The sequence below is a fragment of the Lepus europaeus genome, chromosome 1 (genome assembly GCF_033115175.1).
Source record: "Lepus europaeus isolate LE1 chromosome 1, mLepTim1.pri, whole genome shotgun sequence".
In the NCBI taxonomy this organism is placed as follows: domain Eukaryota; kingdom Metazoa; phylum Chordata; class Mammalia; order Lagomorpha; family Leporidae; genus Lepus; species Lepus europaeus.
The window spans coordinates 84,114,872-84,132,518 of NC_084827.1; the positions used below are offsets into that span (position 1 = coordinate 84,114,872).

Below are 17,647 nucleotides of genomic sequence, written 5' to 3' on the forward strand. Positions count from 1 at the left end.
TCATCTATCATGCTCTCTATCACTCTCTCTCTCTGTCACTCTTTCTGTATCTCGCTCTCTACCATCTAATATCTATGAGCTCCCACACTGTTTATTTACAATATGTGGGTAGGAAGAATTTGGATGGAAGAGGAGAAGATACAAAATTTCTATGGGTCAAAGATATTATATATTTGATGTATGGAACCATAATACTTTATTTTTTAAATTTAAAATCATATCACTAGGAAGAGGTAAAAAGCTAAATTATAATACAAATCAAAACAAGTAAATCTTTATATATAGAAGATCAATTTAGTATATATTAAGTAAAGATTTCATCAGTTTGCACCCACACAGAAACACTGTAAAATACTGTTTCAGTACTAGTTATAGCATTACTTCACATTGGACAACACATTAAGGACAGATGTATATAAAGGAAATTGAAAATGAATCTTGATGTGAATGGAATGGGAGAGGGAGCAGGAGATGGGTGGGGTGCGAGTGGGAGGGAAATTATGGGGAAGGAAGCCATTGTAATCCATAAACTGTACTTTGGAAATTTATATTTACTAAATAAAAAAAATGGTGAAGAAAAAAAACAAGTAAATCTAATTATATTTTACATGTGCAATAAAACCATGTGAATGGAAAATAGAACTGTTCCAAGTAGTTCTTTAAAAGATTTATTTACTTGAAAGGCAGAGTTAGAGAGACAGAAAAATCTTCCATCTGTTGGTTCACTACCCAAATCATCACAAATGGCAAGAGCTGGGCCAGTCCAAAGCCAGAAGCCAGGAGCTTCTTCCTGTGAGTGTAGGGCTTCAAGTACTGGAGCCATCTTCTGCTGCTTTCCCATGCACATTATCAAGGAGCTGGATCAGAAGTGAAGTGACTTACTCCCACAATCTTACAATCCTACATGCCTACCAGCAGTGCTGTAAGCTCATTCAGATTCCAGATTTAATTTCTGAATGGTCCTTTCTCAAAAAAAAACATACAAATGAAAAAAACAAAGCTACATGGAAAGTTTGAATAAATCACTCAACTAGAAAGCTGTGTGGTGGGGGAGGGAGAGGTAGGGAGAGAGATTTGCCGGCACCATAATTCACTAGGCTAAACCTCAATCTGCAGTACCAGCACCCCGGGTTCTAGTCCTGGTTGGGGCACCGGATTCTGTCCCAGTTGCTCCTCTTCCAGTCGAGCTCTCTGTTGTGGCCCAGGAGTGCAGTGGAGGAGGGCCCAAGTGCTTGGGCCCTGCACCCACATGGGAGACCAGGAGGAGGCGCCTGGCTCCTGGCTTCGGATTGGCACAGTGCGCTGGCCATAACATGCCAGCCGTAGTGGCCACTTGGGGGGGTGAACCAATGGAAAAAGGAAGACCTTTCTGTCTTTTTCTCTCTCACTAACTCTGCCTGTCAAAAAAAATGATATGATTTATGTTTAGCAGATTCATGGAGAATAGACAATCATGACAGAATAGATAAGCACAATTGGGTCTCTAAATCATGGGTTCCACATCCTGGCTGTGATCAACCATGGTTGAAAAATACTCAGGAAAATGTTGCATCTATACCAAATAAGCATTTTTTTAGGTTGTCATCCTTCCCTAAGTAATATAGACTAAATATTTGTATAGCATTTATGTTATATATCATAAACAATCTAGAAATGATATAAAACATATAGGAGTATGTGCATATATTATAGGCAAATTCTATACCATTTCATGTAAGTGGCATGAATATCCACAGATTGTGTTATTCCTGGAGGTGCTTTTCTCTGAAGGGAGGAGAGAACTTCCACTTTGACTATGACCCTGTCAGAATAAGATCGAAGTCGGCGAACCCTAAAGGCTTCCATAGCCTTGGCAACTCATGACTAGAGCCTAGGGAGATTACTGACGCCATAAACAAGAGTGTCAAATTGTTAAGTCAACAACTGGAGTCACTGTGTACTTACATCTCATGTGGGTTCTGTCCTTAATGTGTTGTCTAATGTGCAGTGATGCTATAACTAGTACTGAAACAGTATTTTTACACTTTGTGTTTCTATGTGGGTGCAAACTGATGAAATCTTTACTAATTATACACAGAATCGATCTTCTGTATATAAAGATAATTGGAAAAAAAAACCTGGTGTTAAATTGGAAATGGTATAGAAAATTGATTAATTTTTAAAAAATATTATGTAGGATCTCTGTCTTTAATGTGCTGTACACTCTTATTTAATGTTATAACTAGTACTCCAACAGTATTTTTCACTTTGTGTTGCTATATGGGGGCAAACTGTTGAAATCTTTACTTAATGTATACTAAACTGATCTTCTGTATATAAAGAGAATTGAAAATGAATCTTGATGTGAATGGAAGGGGAGAGGGAGTGGGAAAGGGGAGGGTTGCAGGTGGGAGGGAAGTTATGGGGGGGGGGAAGCCATTATAATCCATAAGCTGTACTTTGGAAATTTATATTCATTAAATAAAAGTTTAATAATGAAAAAAATAAATGGACAATATTGGAATAATAAAAGAAAATATAAAGAACTAAATTTCATTAAATTGAAAAAGACAAAATTTGAAAAAAATTATGTCAAAAAATAAATTTAAAAAATAAGTTGAAGGATCAGCAGCACAAGGAATTCTGCATATTTTCTAATGTTTTGCCACAAACCTAAAAATGTTCTAAAAAATAGTCTGTATGAAAAAATAAAATGTAAAAGTTAAAGGGAAAATAATTCAAAACTATGTAATACAGAACAATCTTTGCTAAAACAATGCAGCACCTTCCTGTTGAATTGATCCCTTAATCATTATATAGTGTCCTTCTTTGTCTCTCTTAATAGTTTTTGTGTTAAAGTTTATTTTGTCTGATATTAAGATGGCTACACGAGCTACTTTTTGGTTTTTGTTGGCATGGAATATGTTTTTCCAACCTTTCACTTTCAGTCTGCATGCATCTTTGTTGGAAAGATGTGTTTCTTGTAAGCAGCAAATAAATGGGTTTTGTTTTTTAATCCATTCAGCCAGTTTCTGTCTTTTAATTGGAGAGTTGAGGTCATTTATATTCAAGGTGACTATTGATAAGTAGTGACTTTGGCCTGCCATTTTTCTAAAGATATTTCTAATATAAGCTTTGAACTTCCTGTGATCTTTTACTGGGAGATTGCCTTCCTTTACCTTATTTTGTATTGGTGGCCGTGCTTCTGTGTTTCTCTGTGTAACACATCTTGAAGCATCATTTGCAGGGTAGGACAAGTGGCAACAAATTCTTTCAGTTTCTGTTTGCTATGAAAAGTCTTAATTTCACCTTAATTCACAAATGAGAGCTTTGCAGGATATAATATTCTGGGCTGGCAGTTTTTCTCTCTTAGTACCTGGGCTATTTCTCGCCATTCCCTCCTAGCCTGTAGGGTTTCTGATGAGAAGTCTGCTGTGAGTCTAATTGGAGATCCTCTGAGAGTAATCTGACGTTTCTCTCTTGCACGTTTTAGAATCTTTTCTTTATGTTTCACTGTGGTGAGTTTGATTACAATGTGTCATGGTGAGGATCTCTTTTGGTCACGTTTATTGGGGGTTCTATGAGCTTCCTGTACTAGGATGTCTCTGTCCTTCTCCAAACCTGGGAAATTTTCTGCTAGTATCTCACTAAAAAGGCCTTCTAATCCTTTCTCTCTTTCCATGCCTTCAGGAACTCCTAGTTTTTTAAATATTATTCTGTAGATCCCCAACAATATTTTTTAGATTTCTAATTTCCTCTTCTTTTCTTTGGTTTGACTGTATACTTTCCTGTGCTCTGTCTTCTAAATCAGATATTCTCTCTTCTATCTCACTGATTCTGTTTTTTTTTTTTAAGATTTTGTATTTATTTATTTGACAGGTAGAGTTATAGACAGTGTGTGTGTGTGTGTGTGTGTGTGAGAGAGAGAGAGAGAGAGAGAGAGGTCTTCCTTCCATTGGTTCACCCCCAAAATGGCCGTTATGACCAGCACTGCATCAATCCAAAGCCAGGAGCCAGGAATCAGGTGCTTCCTCCTAGTCTCCCATACAGATGCAGGGGCCCAAGCACTTGGGCCATCCTCCACTGCACTCCTGGGCCACAGCAGAGAGCTGGACTGGAAGAAGAGCAACCAGGACTAGAACCTGGTGCCCATATGGGATGCCAGCACCGCAGGCAGAGGATTAACCAAGTGAGCCATAGCATCAGGCCCCACTGATTCTGTTTTTACTCTCAAATGTGTTTTTTAATTGTTTAATTGATTTCTTAATTTCATTTTGATTTCTCTTCAATATCTCAATTTCATGTTCTACTAGATTCCTCATTTCATTTTGATTCCTCCTCAAGATTTCATTTTCATGAGAGAGATTTTCTGTCCTGTCCTGTATGGATTTCTGTAGTTCATGCACTTGTTTTTGATAACTTTTAAATGTTCTTATCATAAATTTTTTGAAATCCGTATCTTTCATTTCTTCTGTCTCATCATCTTCATAATCTTGTATTGTTGTGTCATGTTCATTTGGGAGCATCATGAAGTCTTCCTTGTTCTTGTTTCCTCATTTTCTTCATTTGTTGTTTGGCATTGTGGAGATTTCTTGGTTTCTTCTTCTTCTTCTTCTTTTTTTTTTTTTTTTTCTTGCTGTGGTGGCTTTTCTCGTTATACTAAGACTCTAGATTAAGTGGACTGTCTGCTATTGGAGAATCTCTAGAAGCCTGTGGTGGGTGTGGCCAGAGAGCTTTGTTCAGTTATTCAGGGTTAAGGGTGTGCCAAAGGTGACACACCCAGGTTGGCATGGTAAACCTTCTCTCTCTCTCTCTCTTTTTTTTTTATTCAGAGAGGAAATAATTCCACTCAGCCGAGCTCTTCTCCTTGATGGAGATCAATGCCTGAGCACTAGCCCCAGTGGGTATAATATTCATCTGCTCTGTCCCAAGGACCACACAAAACATCTGTGCAGTCCTCAGTGTAGGCTCAGATTCTCCTGCAATGTCTCTCAACAGGCAGCCAAGGCTGACGGAGCTTGTGAGGTCTCCCACTGAGACTATTCATGTCTCAGCCACAATGTGAGTTCTCCCACACACCCTCAGTTTGTTTTTTTTTTTTTTCTCACAGTCCCAGTTCATAAGCTCCACACATTCACTAGGTCTTAGTCTCCTGTTATTTCTCCCCACCAAAGTCAGGTTTTCTGTTTAGCTGAGGGCAGGCAGAGCCCTGAGCTGGCACAGCTGTTACGTATGTCCAAAATGGTGCCTGCTCTAGTGTCTTGCTTGCCTTTGTAAGGTGAGTGGAGAGAGAGAATCATGTCTGTACCGGTCCTTTTTTTTTTTTTCCCCCTCTCTCCTCTAGTTAGGCTGATGTACTTACTCCCACAGGGCTACAAGCCTCGTTTCCTGTAGGCTCTCCATGCCACTTTTCCACCAGTGTCTTGGGCTACTGTGGTTTCACCTCACCTCTCTTTCCAGTGCTGGTGTGTAGACTCGGCAGCTGGGATTCCAAGCTATGGGCACCTGTGCCCTCCATGTAGGTTCAATAGGTCTCACTAATTCCAGAAGACATTTCTCTGCTGTTTTTCTCCTAACTCTTCCCTGAGACTACAGTATCTCCACTTTTATTAAACTATTTTTTCCGAACTATCAGTGAGCTCCCTCCCTATTCTGCCATCTTGGAGCCCTCCCTATTGTAACTATTATAAATGTATATGCACCTAATTACAGGGCACCAGTTTATTTAAAAGATATGTTAAGGAACTTAAAGGGAAAATTCGACTCCAATACAGTAGTATTGGGGGACTTCAATACTCCACTTTCAGCAATAGACAGATCAACAAGACAGAAGATCAACAATGAAACAGCAGATTTAATCAACAATATAGCCCAAATGGATCTAACAGGTATCTATAGAACCTTTCATCCTATACTTGAAGTATACACATTCTTCTCAGCAGTACATGGAACAAACTCTAGGATTGAACACATACAAGGTCATAAAGCAAGTCTCGGCAAATTCAAAATAATTGAAATCATATCATGTATCTTCTCAGACCATCATGGAATGGAGCTGGAAATTAGCAACTCTAGAATCTGTAGAGCATATACAAACACATGGAGACTGAACAATATGCTCCTGAATGAACAGTGGGTCATAGAAGAAATCAGAAGAAAAATCAAAAACTTTCTGGAAATAAATGAGGATAACAGCACAACATATCAATACTTATGGGATACAGGGAAAGCAATGTTAAGAGGAAAGTTTATAGCAATAGGTGCCTACATTGAGAAATTGGAAAGGCACCAAATAAATGAGCTTTCAATGCATCTCAAGGATCTAGAAAAACTGCAGCAAACCAGACCCCAAACTAGTAGAAGAAAACCAGACCCCAAACTAGTAGAAGACAAATAATTAAAATTAGAGAAGAAATCAAAAGAATTGAATCAAAAAAATTACAAAAAGATCAGCAAAACGAAGTGCTGGTTTTTTGAAAAAATAAACAAAATTGACACACCACTGGCCCAACTAACTAAAAAAAGAAGAGAAAAGGCCCAAATCAATAAAGTCAGAGATGAAAAAGAAAATGTAACAACAGACACCACATAAATAAAAAGAGTCATCAGAAATTACTGCAAAGAGTTTTATGCCAGCAAACAGAGAAATCAACCAGAAATTGATAGATTCCTAGACACATACAACTTACCTAAATTGAACCATGAAGACATAGAAAACCTAAACAGACCCATAACTGAAACAGAAAATGAATCAACAATAAAGGCCCTCTCAACAAAGAAAAGCCCAGGACCAGATGGATTCACTGCTGAGTTCTACCAGACATTTAAAGAAGAACTAACTCCGATTCTTCTCAAACTATTCAGAGCAATCGAAAAAAAGGGAATCCTCCCAAATTCTTTCTATTAGGCCAGCATCACCTTAATTGCTAAACCTGAAAAAGATGCATCATTGAAAGAGAATTACAGACCAATTCGCTGATAAACATAGATGCAAAAATCCTCAATAAAATTCTGGCCAATAGAATGCAACACACATCAGAAAGATCATCCACCCAGACCAAGTGGGATTTATCCCTGGTATGCAGGGATGGTTCAACGAGCATAAACAAATCAATGTGATATACCACTTTAACAAACTGCTGAAGAAAAACCACATGATTATCTCAATAGATGCAGTGAAAGTATTTGATAAAATACAACACCCTTTCTTGATGAAAACTCTAAGCAAATTGGGTATAGAAGGAACATTCCTCAACACAATCAAAGCAATTTATGAAAAACCCACAGCCAGCATCCTATTGAAAGGGGAAAAGTTGGAAGCATTTCCACTGAGATCTGGTACCAGACAGGGATGCCCACTCTCACCATTGCTATTCAATATAGTACTGGAAGTTTTAGCCTGAGCTATTAGGCAAGAAAAAGAAATTAAAGGATACAAATTGGGAAGGAATAAATCAAACTATCCCTCTTTGCAGATGATATGATTCTTTATTTAGGGGATCCAAAGAACTCTACTAAGAGACTATTGGAACTTATAGAAGAATTTGGCAAAGTAGCAGGATATAAAATCAATGCACAAAAATCAACAGCATTTGTATACACAGGCAATGCCATGGCTGAGAAACAACTGCTAAGATCAATCTCATACATAATAGCTACAAAAACAATCAAATACCTAGGAATAAACTTACCCAAGGATGTCAAAGATCTCTATGATGAGAATTACAAAATCTTACAAATAGAAGAGGATACCAAAAAAAATGGAGAAATATTCAATGCTCATGGATTGGAAGAATCAATATCATCAAAATGTCCATTCTCCTAAAGGCAATTTATAGATTCAATGCAAAACCAATCAAAATACCAAAGACATTCTTCTCAGATCTGGAAAAAATGATGCTGAAATTCATATGGAAGCACAGGAGATCTTGAATAGCTAAAGCAATCTTGTACAACAAAAACAAAGCCAGAGGCATCACAATACCAGATTTCAAGACATACTACAGGGCAGTTGTAATTAAAACAGCATGGTACTGGTACAGAAACAGATGGATAGACTATTGGAACAGAATAGAAACACCAGAAATCAATCCAAACATCTACAGCCAACTTATATTTGATCGAGGACCTAAAACCAATTCCTGGAGTAAGGACAGTCTATTCAGTAAATGGTGCTGGGAAAACTGGTTTTCCACATGCAGAAGCATGAAGCAAGACCTCTACCTTACACCTTACACAAAACTCCACTAAACATGGGTTAAAGATCTAAATCTATGACAGGACACCATCAAATTATTAGAGAACATCGGAGAAACCCTGCGAGATATAGGCACAGGCAAAGACTTCTTGGAAAAGACCCCGAAGGCACAGGCAGTCAAAGCCAAAATTAACTATTGGGATTGCATCAAATTGAGAAGTTTCTGTACTGCAAAAGAAATAGGAAAGTGAAGAGGTAACCAAAATAATGGGAAAAAATATTTGCAAACTAGGCAATCGATAAAGGATTAATAACCAGAATCTACAAAGAGATCAAGAAACTCCACAACATCAAAACAAACAACCCACTTAAGAGATGGGCCAAGGACCTCAATAGACATTTTTTAAGAGGAAATCCAAATGACCAACAGACACATGAAAAAATGTTCAGAATCACTAGCCATCAGGGAAATGCAATCCAAAACCACAATAGATTTTACCTCACCCCGGTTAGAATGGCTTATATACAGAAATCTACCAACAGCAGATGCTGGTGAGGATGTAGGGGAAAAGGGACACTAACCCACTGTTGGTGGTAATGAAAACTGGTAAAACCAGTATGGAAGTCAGTTTGGAGATTCCTCAGAAACCCGAATATAATCCTACCATTCAACCCAGCCATCCCACTCCTTGGAATTTACCCAAAGGAAATTAAATTAGCAAATAAAAGAGCTGTCTGAACCTCACTGTTTATTGCAGCTCAATTCACACTAGCCAAGACATGGAATCAACCTAAATTTCCATCATCATAAATAAATTATGGGATATGTACTCTATAGAATACTATACAGTGGGAAAAAATGAAATCTGGTCATTGCAACAAAATGTATGAATCTGGAAAACATTATACTGAGTGAAATAAGCCAGTCCCAAAGGGACAAATATCATATGTTCTTCCTGATCAGTGACAACTAACTGAGCACCAAAAAGGAAACCTTTTGAAGTGAAGTGAAATGGACACTATGAGAAACAATGAGTTGATCAGCCTTTGTGCTGACTGTTGAGGAACAACTTACTACTTTATTACTTTCAGTATTTTTTTGTTCTACTTAATACCATTGGTTGAACTCTTTAATTAACACACAATTATTCTTAGGTGTTTGAATTTAACTGAAAGTGTTCCCCATTAAATATAAGAATGGGAATAAGAGAAGGAGGAGATGTACAGTTTGGCACATGCTCAAGCTGACTTGCCCCAAATGGTAGAGTTAGAAACGTTCCAGGGGATTCCAATTCAATCCAATCAAGGTGGCATGTATCAATGCCATCTCGCTAGTCCAAGTGATCAGTTTCAGTTCATAATTGATCATAATGATAGGATTAAGGGATCACACAAACAAAAATAGTCCCTGCTAATACTAACTGATAGAATGAAAAGGAGAGAACAATTCAACATGGGAAGCTAGATATACAGCAGACTCATAGAATGGCAGATGTCCTAAACAGCACTCTGGCTTCAGTATCAGCCCTTTCCGGCTATAAAGCCCATTAGAGTATTTCAGGCGCAGAAAGCCAAGCCACTGTGGCAAAACAAACAAACAAACAAACAAACAACACAACACAACTAAATGAAAGATCTCTGTGAGTGAGATCCCAGCAGAAAGAACGGGCCATCAAAGAAGGAAGTACCTTTCTCTGAAGGGAGGTGAGAACTTCCACTTTGACTATGGCCTTGTCTCAATAAGATCGGAGTTGGCAAACTCAAGAGGCTTCCATAGCTTTGACATCTCATGATAAGACTCTCAGGTGATTACCTACACCATAAATAAGAGACTCAATTGCTAAATCAACAACAGGAGTCACTGTGCACTTATTCCCCATATAAGACCTCTGTCCTTAATGTGTTGTACTGTGTGAATTAACGGCATAGCTAGTACTCAAACAGTACTTCATACTTTGTGTTTCTGTGTGGGTACAAACTGTTGAAATCTTTACTTAGTGTATACTAAATTGATCTTCTCTATATAAAGATAATTGAAAGTGAATCTTGATGTGAATAGGATGGAAGAGGGAGCGGGAGATGGGATGGTTGCGGGTGAGGGGTAAAAGCCGCTATAATCCAAAAGTTGTACTTTGGAAATTTATATTTATTAAATAAAAGTTAAAAAAATTTTAAACTAAAAAAGAAAACAATGAACAATAAAAAATAAAGTTAAATAGTGCAGCAAGCAAAAGATACTTTATCTTAACATTGATTTATCCTGAAGAAAAGCGATTTTCTCTGATGAGAATAGAATTGCATGACATAATTCCTTAACTTAAAAAATTCTAACAACTTTTACAGCTTAGAATCCAAGCCTCAGCAAAGTTTTGAAATTAGGATAAATTTTAATCAGATGAATATATTACTTCATCCTTTTGTATAATCTAGAATGGTTTTAAGCACATGGGAATCCCAAAGTTGAATCGGAAATATTCTGGAAACTCTTCAAACTTAAAGTTGTCTTCTATTTGCTATCTCTTTAAAAAATTTCAAAACTCAGCTAGGGAAATTATTCTCTTCAAGTATTCCTCTTATTTGATCAAATTTGAAAATTTGTGTTTTGTTCAAAAATTATCTCTTTCCTTCAGATTTTAAAAGTGTTTATTGAAGGGTTCTAAGTTCATATATAAAAACAAGTTAAATTTGAAGTATATTCATGTTTTCCCCTGCATTTTACTGGCTCTTCATCTACTCATAATGTATACTTTCCTTACCTAAAAAAGAATCCCTAGAAGCATTCCCCTTAAACTCTGAAGGACTTAGATACAATATTTTTTGCATTCTTTTCTAGTGAAATCTTTTCCCCATCTGCAGTGTGGGATTAAGAAAAATTACTTAAAAAAACAAACAAGCAAAAAACGGTACTGAGGCTGTGGCGCAGCAGGTTAAAGCCCTGGCCTAAACTGCCGGCATCCCATAAGGGTGCCAGTTCTAGTCCTGGCTACCCCTCTTCCAATCTAGCTCTCTGCTATGGCCAGGGAAAGCAGTGGAGGATGGCCCAAGTCCTTGGGCCCATGCACTGGCATAGGAGACCCGGAAGAAGCTCCTGGCTCCAGGCTTCGGATTGGCACAGCTCCGGCCATTGCGGCCATCTGGGGAATGAACCAGCGGATGAAAGACCTTTCTCCTTCTCTGTCTCTACCTCCTCTCTCTGTAACTCTGTCTTTCAAATAAATAAAATAAATCTTAAAAAAAAATTTAGAGATTTGCTACATTTTGGAGGATATGTACTATGAACTATGTGAAGTCACTATATTGGTATAGAGATAGTAGACACACAATGGAAATTTTTAAGCATTTATTTGGGACAGTAGAATCCACTTTGCTAGACACTTGCAGGAACAGGAAGAAAAGTCAAATATCAGAAGGGGATCATTTAAAAAAAATTCCAAATATATACATTTCACTGCCCATTTTGATAGCAATTATTAATACTTTTTTAAAAAAGAAACAAAAATAACTATGAGATGGTAGTTTTTATAATATAAAGAAGTCATCTTTATTTCACTTTGTACTATGGAAAAAAATCCGAAGTTTAAAAGCCTTATCTTTGAATAGAGATTTTGTATTGCCTGTTCCCATTTTGCAAAGAATCATATTATGTCAATGATGACATTATGTAGTTAATGATGCCAATATGATTGAAGTTACTCTGTTTTCATGTTTTATAGGAACCTCAGTGAACCTGCAGTTATCAAGGGGATAACAGCAGTAAAAAATACTACTTTCAGCAAAACTTTGTTATTAAACAAACAGCAACAACTATTTCAAAATGTTTGATTTGAAAGAAATCCTTCGTGTATCATTGAATTTTAAAATCCTAATGTTGATTTGCTAATTAATCGACATTCCATGATTAAAGACTTATTAAAGTAGGGCCAGTAATGTTAAATGCATTTGTTTATTTCAAAAATGATTTTTGAAAATTGTAGCTCAGCTCTGATTATTTTATTAGCTTAGTATTTGAAGACAAAAGCAGAAAGTGGATTATTAAGTCCTCATGGAAACAGATTCTTGTGCAAATTAACATGAAAATGCATATAAAAGAGGACTACTAAAATTCTTCTACTAGAGCACAAGATACAGATTGTCTTAAATGCCTCTGTGCATTAAAGGAGAAGGAGAAATTCTAGCTGAGAAAGATGTAAATAGATTATGAGAATTTTAGTTTCTGCTAATATTTGGTATTTTTGTTTAGGTGTTTCCCAAAGGCCTGTTTGTGTTTAGAGGCTTGATCTCTGATCTTGTGTCAATGGATAATTGACATAATGTTAATAGTGAAAGGATTAAAGTTGAAAATGTAATCAAATTATGGTGTCTCAAGGTAAGGCCTTTGGGCAGTGATTGGAATGGATCAGGGTACTAGGGTGGGCTCCTTTCATCAAGTCATGATGCCTTTATAAGTGTGCTTCCCATTCCTCTCTCCTTCCTGGCTCAGCACATGTTCTACTACCCATGGTCCTCATCAGACACAAGAACAATTGAGTCACTCAATCTTGGATGTGAACCTCCAAGTCTATGAGCTGAAATAAGTTTTCCTCCATATGCAGTTGTAGTAACCAAAAGCTGATAACATAGTTTCTAAATGAATTTAATCACCAACTGGCAAATGTCATTTGCTTGGGATGAACCTTTAGATTTTCTTCTGAAAAACTGAAAACACTAGAGATAGAGAATAGGAAAGTCCCTGGCCATTAGTCCTAAAGTTTTCTAATAACCAAAATAGTCAGATACACCTCAACGAAAGGAGAGAACAGATTGTCTAAAGATAGCCTATTGATTTATTTTTGGCATATTAATTTGCTGCCCCTGCTATAGAAGAGAGAAGGAGAGAGGAGGAGACAGATTGAGGCTAGTGGCAGTGGGGTGGGGGTTGGGGAGAGTGGAAGAGATGGGAAGGAAAGAGGAGAGGAAGACCAGAGAAGAGGAGAGTAGACAAGGGGAGAGGGAAAGATCTTAGAGAAGGGAAGGGGAGGGAGAAGATTGGGCAAAAGAAAAGGAGAGGAATAAAAGGGAACCAGGAGAGGAAGGAGGAGGAGACTTCAAAGAGAGGCCCAGAATGCAGGGAGGAAGAAGAGAGCAGAGATCATGTGAGTGAGTGTGTTCTAATTTCTGAATACTTGCTCTCCACATCTGCTGATCCCACATGCCTGAGTTCAACCTCAAACAAACTACCTGAATATGTATTTGTATCTGAACACGTTCAGAGTATTTTTTTCTTCACATTATTTCCAGAACAAAATAGCTTAACAACTATTTATATAACATTTACATTGTGGTAGGTTACATAAGTAATATAGATATAATTTATACCACATGGGATGCACACAGATTACATGAAAAGCACTACACCGTTTTACATAGGGGACTTGAGCATCTTCAGATGTTGTGTCCCTGGGGAGCCCTGGAATCCAGTTTTCATGGATGATGAGGGGAACCTGTACTTTCCCCTATCATACACAGAAGATTCTGTGTCCCTTGGTCTCAGAATAAGAACTGCTCAACAAGAACCTCCTCACTTGGGGTTGAGAAAGCTTATGTTATGTCACATACGTTATCCTCAATGGGAAGGGAGGGAGTGCATGGGTATATATGTTGTGGTGAGAGAGAGGAGAGAGGCAGAAGGAGAAAAAGGAAGTGAATTGACGCCACCGAGTACTCTGTGTTGTGTAAATCATCAGGGGACTTCTCAGCACCCTGCCACAAGAAGAAAGAGTCCCCAGAATGACCCAGATAAAATTTCCTCCAGACAACTGTGATGTGAGCGCCTAAGAAGTTTTTTTAATGTAATCTAAAGAGATAGGAATATGAGATTTCATATATGCCCAAGTTTAACCTTGTAGCTTTTTAAATCAGTTCTTCCCCAACTTGCTGCCAAAGTTGAGATGTTTTTCATTCACTGTAAGACTATTCAGTTGTGGAACCTGAATTGGTCGCTAAACAGGAGTCCTGTTTTTAATTTCATCATCCGTTTCTGTTTACTGAATGTCCAGCATTAGAGCGTCATCGTATGATTGATAGTGAAGCCTTGGATTCTTAGCAAAAGTTTGTTTAATGTGGTTCAGCAAGCACCCACTGACGTCTTTGAAATGCAAGCACTAGCCTACTCTGGGCAATATGCCTGAAAACCTAGAGTAAAGTTTACAGTTTAAGAATTAGTTCTCTGAAGAACAGATTTTTCCTTATATCCCCAATCATCAGTTAAGAAAAAAAGATTTATTTATTTCAAAGGCAGAGCTACAGAGATGGCAAGATCTCCCATCCACTGATTTACTTCTCAAATGGCTACAGTGGCCAGGGCTGGGCTAGGCCAAAGCCAAGAGCCAGGATCTTCATCTGGGCCTCCCATGTGGGTGTGGGGAATCCAAGTGCTTGGGCCATTCTACACTGCTTTCCCAGGCCATTAGCAGGGAACTGGATTGGAAGTGGAGCAGCCATGACAGGAACTGAGCTGGTGCCTGTATGATGCTGGCATCTTAAGTGGTGGCTTAACAAGCAATGTCACAACACTGGATACCCCAATCATTGATTTTGATGGAAGGAACTAAATCCTTTGAAAAATTTAATGAATTCAATTGATATTTAGTTTGCTTGATTCATAGGGAGAATGAAATCCCAGTCTGCCTCTCAGGGACATGTGTTGTAGGAGAGATAACATGGAAATTAAGAGATAATTCTGAGGCAGATCAACTTATCCAAGTGACACATTTTTTCATCCTGTTTCTATGAAAGAAACAATGGGTCTCATTCTCTGTTCTTTCCCTCCACAGTAGGCCCTGCCCTGGGTCTTGCTTTCCTCCTTCTCTTTGTGACTTGCTATCTCAATCTCTTTAGATTTTTAGAAGCTTATGTCATTCAAAAGGTTTGTTCACCATTACATTCCCTAGTGTTTCACTTTGCACCTGGTGCAGAAAATGTGTCGATTTAATACCTCTGTAAAAGTGAAGCTAAATTTTTAAGAGAGAGACAAAGAGATGAAGACAGAAAAATTACAAAATATAAGATATAAAAGCATAAGGCCGGCGCCGTGGCTCAACAGGCTAATCCTCCGCCTTGCGGCGCCAGCACACCGGGTTCTAGTCCCGGTCAGGGCACCGATCCTGTCCCGGTTGCCCCTCTTCCAGGCCAGCTCTCTGCTGTGGCCAGGGAGTGCAGTGGAGGATGGCCCAAGTGTTTGGGCTCTGCACCCCATGGGAGACCAGGATAAGCACCTGGCTCCTGCCATCGGAACAGCGCGGTGCGCCGGCCGCAGTGCGCTACCGCGGCGGCCATTAGAGGGTGAACCAACGGCAAAGGAAGACCTTTCTCTCTGTCTCTCTCTCTCTCACTGTCCACTCTGCCTGTCAAAAATAAAAAAAAATAAAAAAAAAAGATATAAAAGCATAACTTAGGCCTCCAATAAAGTTCTTTAAGTGATAATATTAAACAATAGTTTTTCAGGTAATAATCTGATAAAATGGATTTTAGTAATATTAAGATTTTAGAAGAAGTGATATGAAAGCAAGACCTTGATATATTGCTCCCTAGTTTGATTTCTAAATGCATATCTATGAAACTCCTTGACTGGATTCCAATTTTACCCTTTAAAGTTATTAAGATGTGAATACTTTGCTTATTTGATAGGATTATTGTAATGATATGATTGATAAGATGAAATACATGTTCAATTGTTCTGATGAATTTCTTATAGGAGAATAAATTCATGTACTTTATACCCCTCAGAAACTGGAGAGCAGTATTTGCTTTTTAAGATTTATTTAATTACTTGAAAGTCAGAGTTAGAGAAGGAGAGGAGGAGAGAGAGAGAGGTCTTCCATCCTCTGGTTCACTCCCCAATTAGCCACAATGGCTGGAGCTGTGCTGATCCCTAGCCAGGAGCCAGGAGCTTCTTCCGAGTCTCCCAAGTGAGTGCAGGGGCCCAAGGACTTGGGCCGTCTTCTGCTTTCCCAGGCCATAGCAGAGAGCTGGATTGGAACTGGAGCAGCTGGGACTCAAACCGGCGCCCATAGGGGATGCCAGCACTGCAGGCAGCAGCTTCACCCACTATGACACAGTGCTGGCCCCAGGAAAGCAGTATTTTTTCCTGGTTAATTAAAAAAAGAGAACATGTCACTTACTGACATCTATGTTGGCAGTATGGTTTTCCCCATTCATTGTTTTATTATCTCAAGAATCCAGTGAGGAAATTACTTTAATTTCTGCTCAAAACATAGGAGACAACCTCAGCAGGCCACTTAATTGAGTGAGTTATCCAGAGTTATACAGCAAACACTTGATAGAGATTATTAAATAATACTTTACCTGTGTGGGTTCAACAAGGTGTGCATGCAAATAAATCATTCAGTTGTTCAGGACTAGTATCAATAGGTCTCTGGTTCTAATTCAGAAAGTCTTGCTTAGTTACTGAACCTGAAAGGCTACTCCCCCAAAGACCCAAGGTCAAGAATAGCATAAAGAGACTAAACAATAGAAACAATTCATAGACTTAAAGGAATAATTTGTATTAATAAGTTCCCCAGACTAGTTTATATTTGCATCTGCAAACCCTCTTTTTTCATTGATTGTCATGATCACACTGTCCAGATTTATTATGTAGGGGTTTTTAAAACACATGTATTAGGCAATAAAGTGTATTCTGGTAATCATAGCCCATTTTTTTCTATTGTCCCAAAACTTCACCTGTTAAATGTCATAAACTCTGACCTAAGATCAAAAACTCAGAATGCATGTGACAGTGGGATATGGCCCCAAAATCTAAGGGAACTGTCTTAAGACATAGGAAGAAACTTCCTCCATTCTTTATTCTAGAGCCTAAAGCAAAGAATAAGTCACATCTGGAAATTAAGTTCCAAGGAAACAGTTTAATCACACACTAACCATGTAAATAGTTAAAAGGCAAAGAAGTGTTTACCTAAGTCTAAAGATCAGAATGCTCAGTGGAAGGAGTCCACAGGAGAGCCACAACAGGCAGTGAGGATGAGAAGGAAGAATTTTGCTTAGATTTTTGCTGGTAACTGAAGTCTCACAATCAGATTAGACAGAGTGAGAGGAACTAAGGTTAGCTCACAAATTCCCCCCCGGGGTGGAGTCAGAGCAGAAGCTCTTTGAATTGCTCTCCCTGAGATCTGAACTCTAAAGTTGCAAGGGATTTTTGAGAGTTGCTTGGAGAAGTTCTGGCAACCAAGGACACCGTTGGATCCCTAGCTGGTAAGCACTGAGCCACTGAGAGATCCTCGGCACACAGATATACACTCTGATTTTCCCAAATGAAAATCCTCTCTTTTGAAATCCTGTTCCTTTTAGAGACATCTCCTGCCAGTTCTTTATTCTATTTTTCCAAATTATTCTCATAAACAAAATGGCATGATTTCCCTAGACTCCTCCTTTAAAAATGTGCTAGATCCAGACATAATTACCCGTGTACTGAAG

The 17,647-nt window shown here is 38.3% G+C and overlaps 1 protein-coding gene across 1 annotated transcript in view; it reads left to right on the forward strand.

Moving 5' to 3' along the window:
- The first annotated feature begins 17,176 nt into the window (after positions 1-17,176).
- The window catches only part of KYNU (kynureninase), a 172,915-nt gene continuing 172,444 nt past the window's right edge, over positions 17,177-17,647 (forward strand). The window contains exon 1 of the mRNA XM_062186263.1: positions 17,177-17,425. The gene's annotated coding sequence lies outside the window, so the exon portion shown is untranslated. The remainder of the gene's footprint in view (positions 17,426-17,647) is intronic.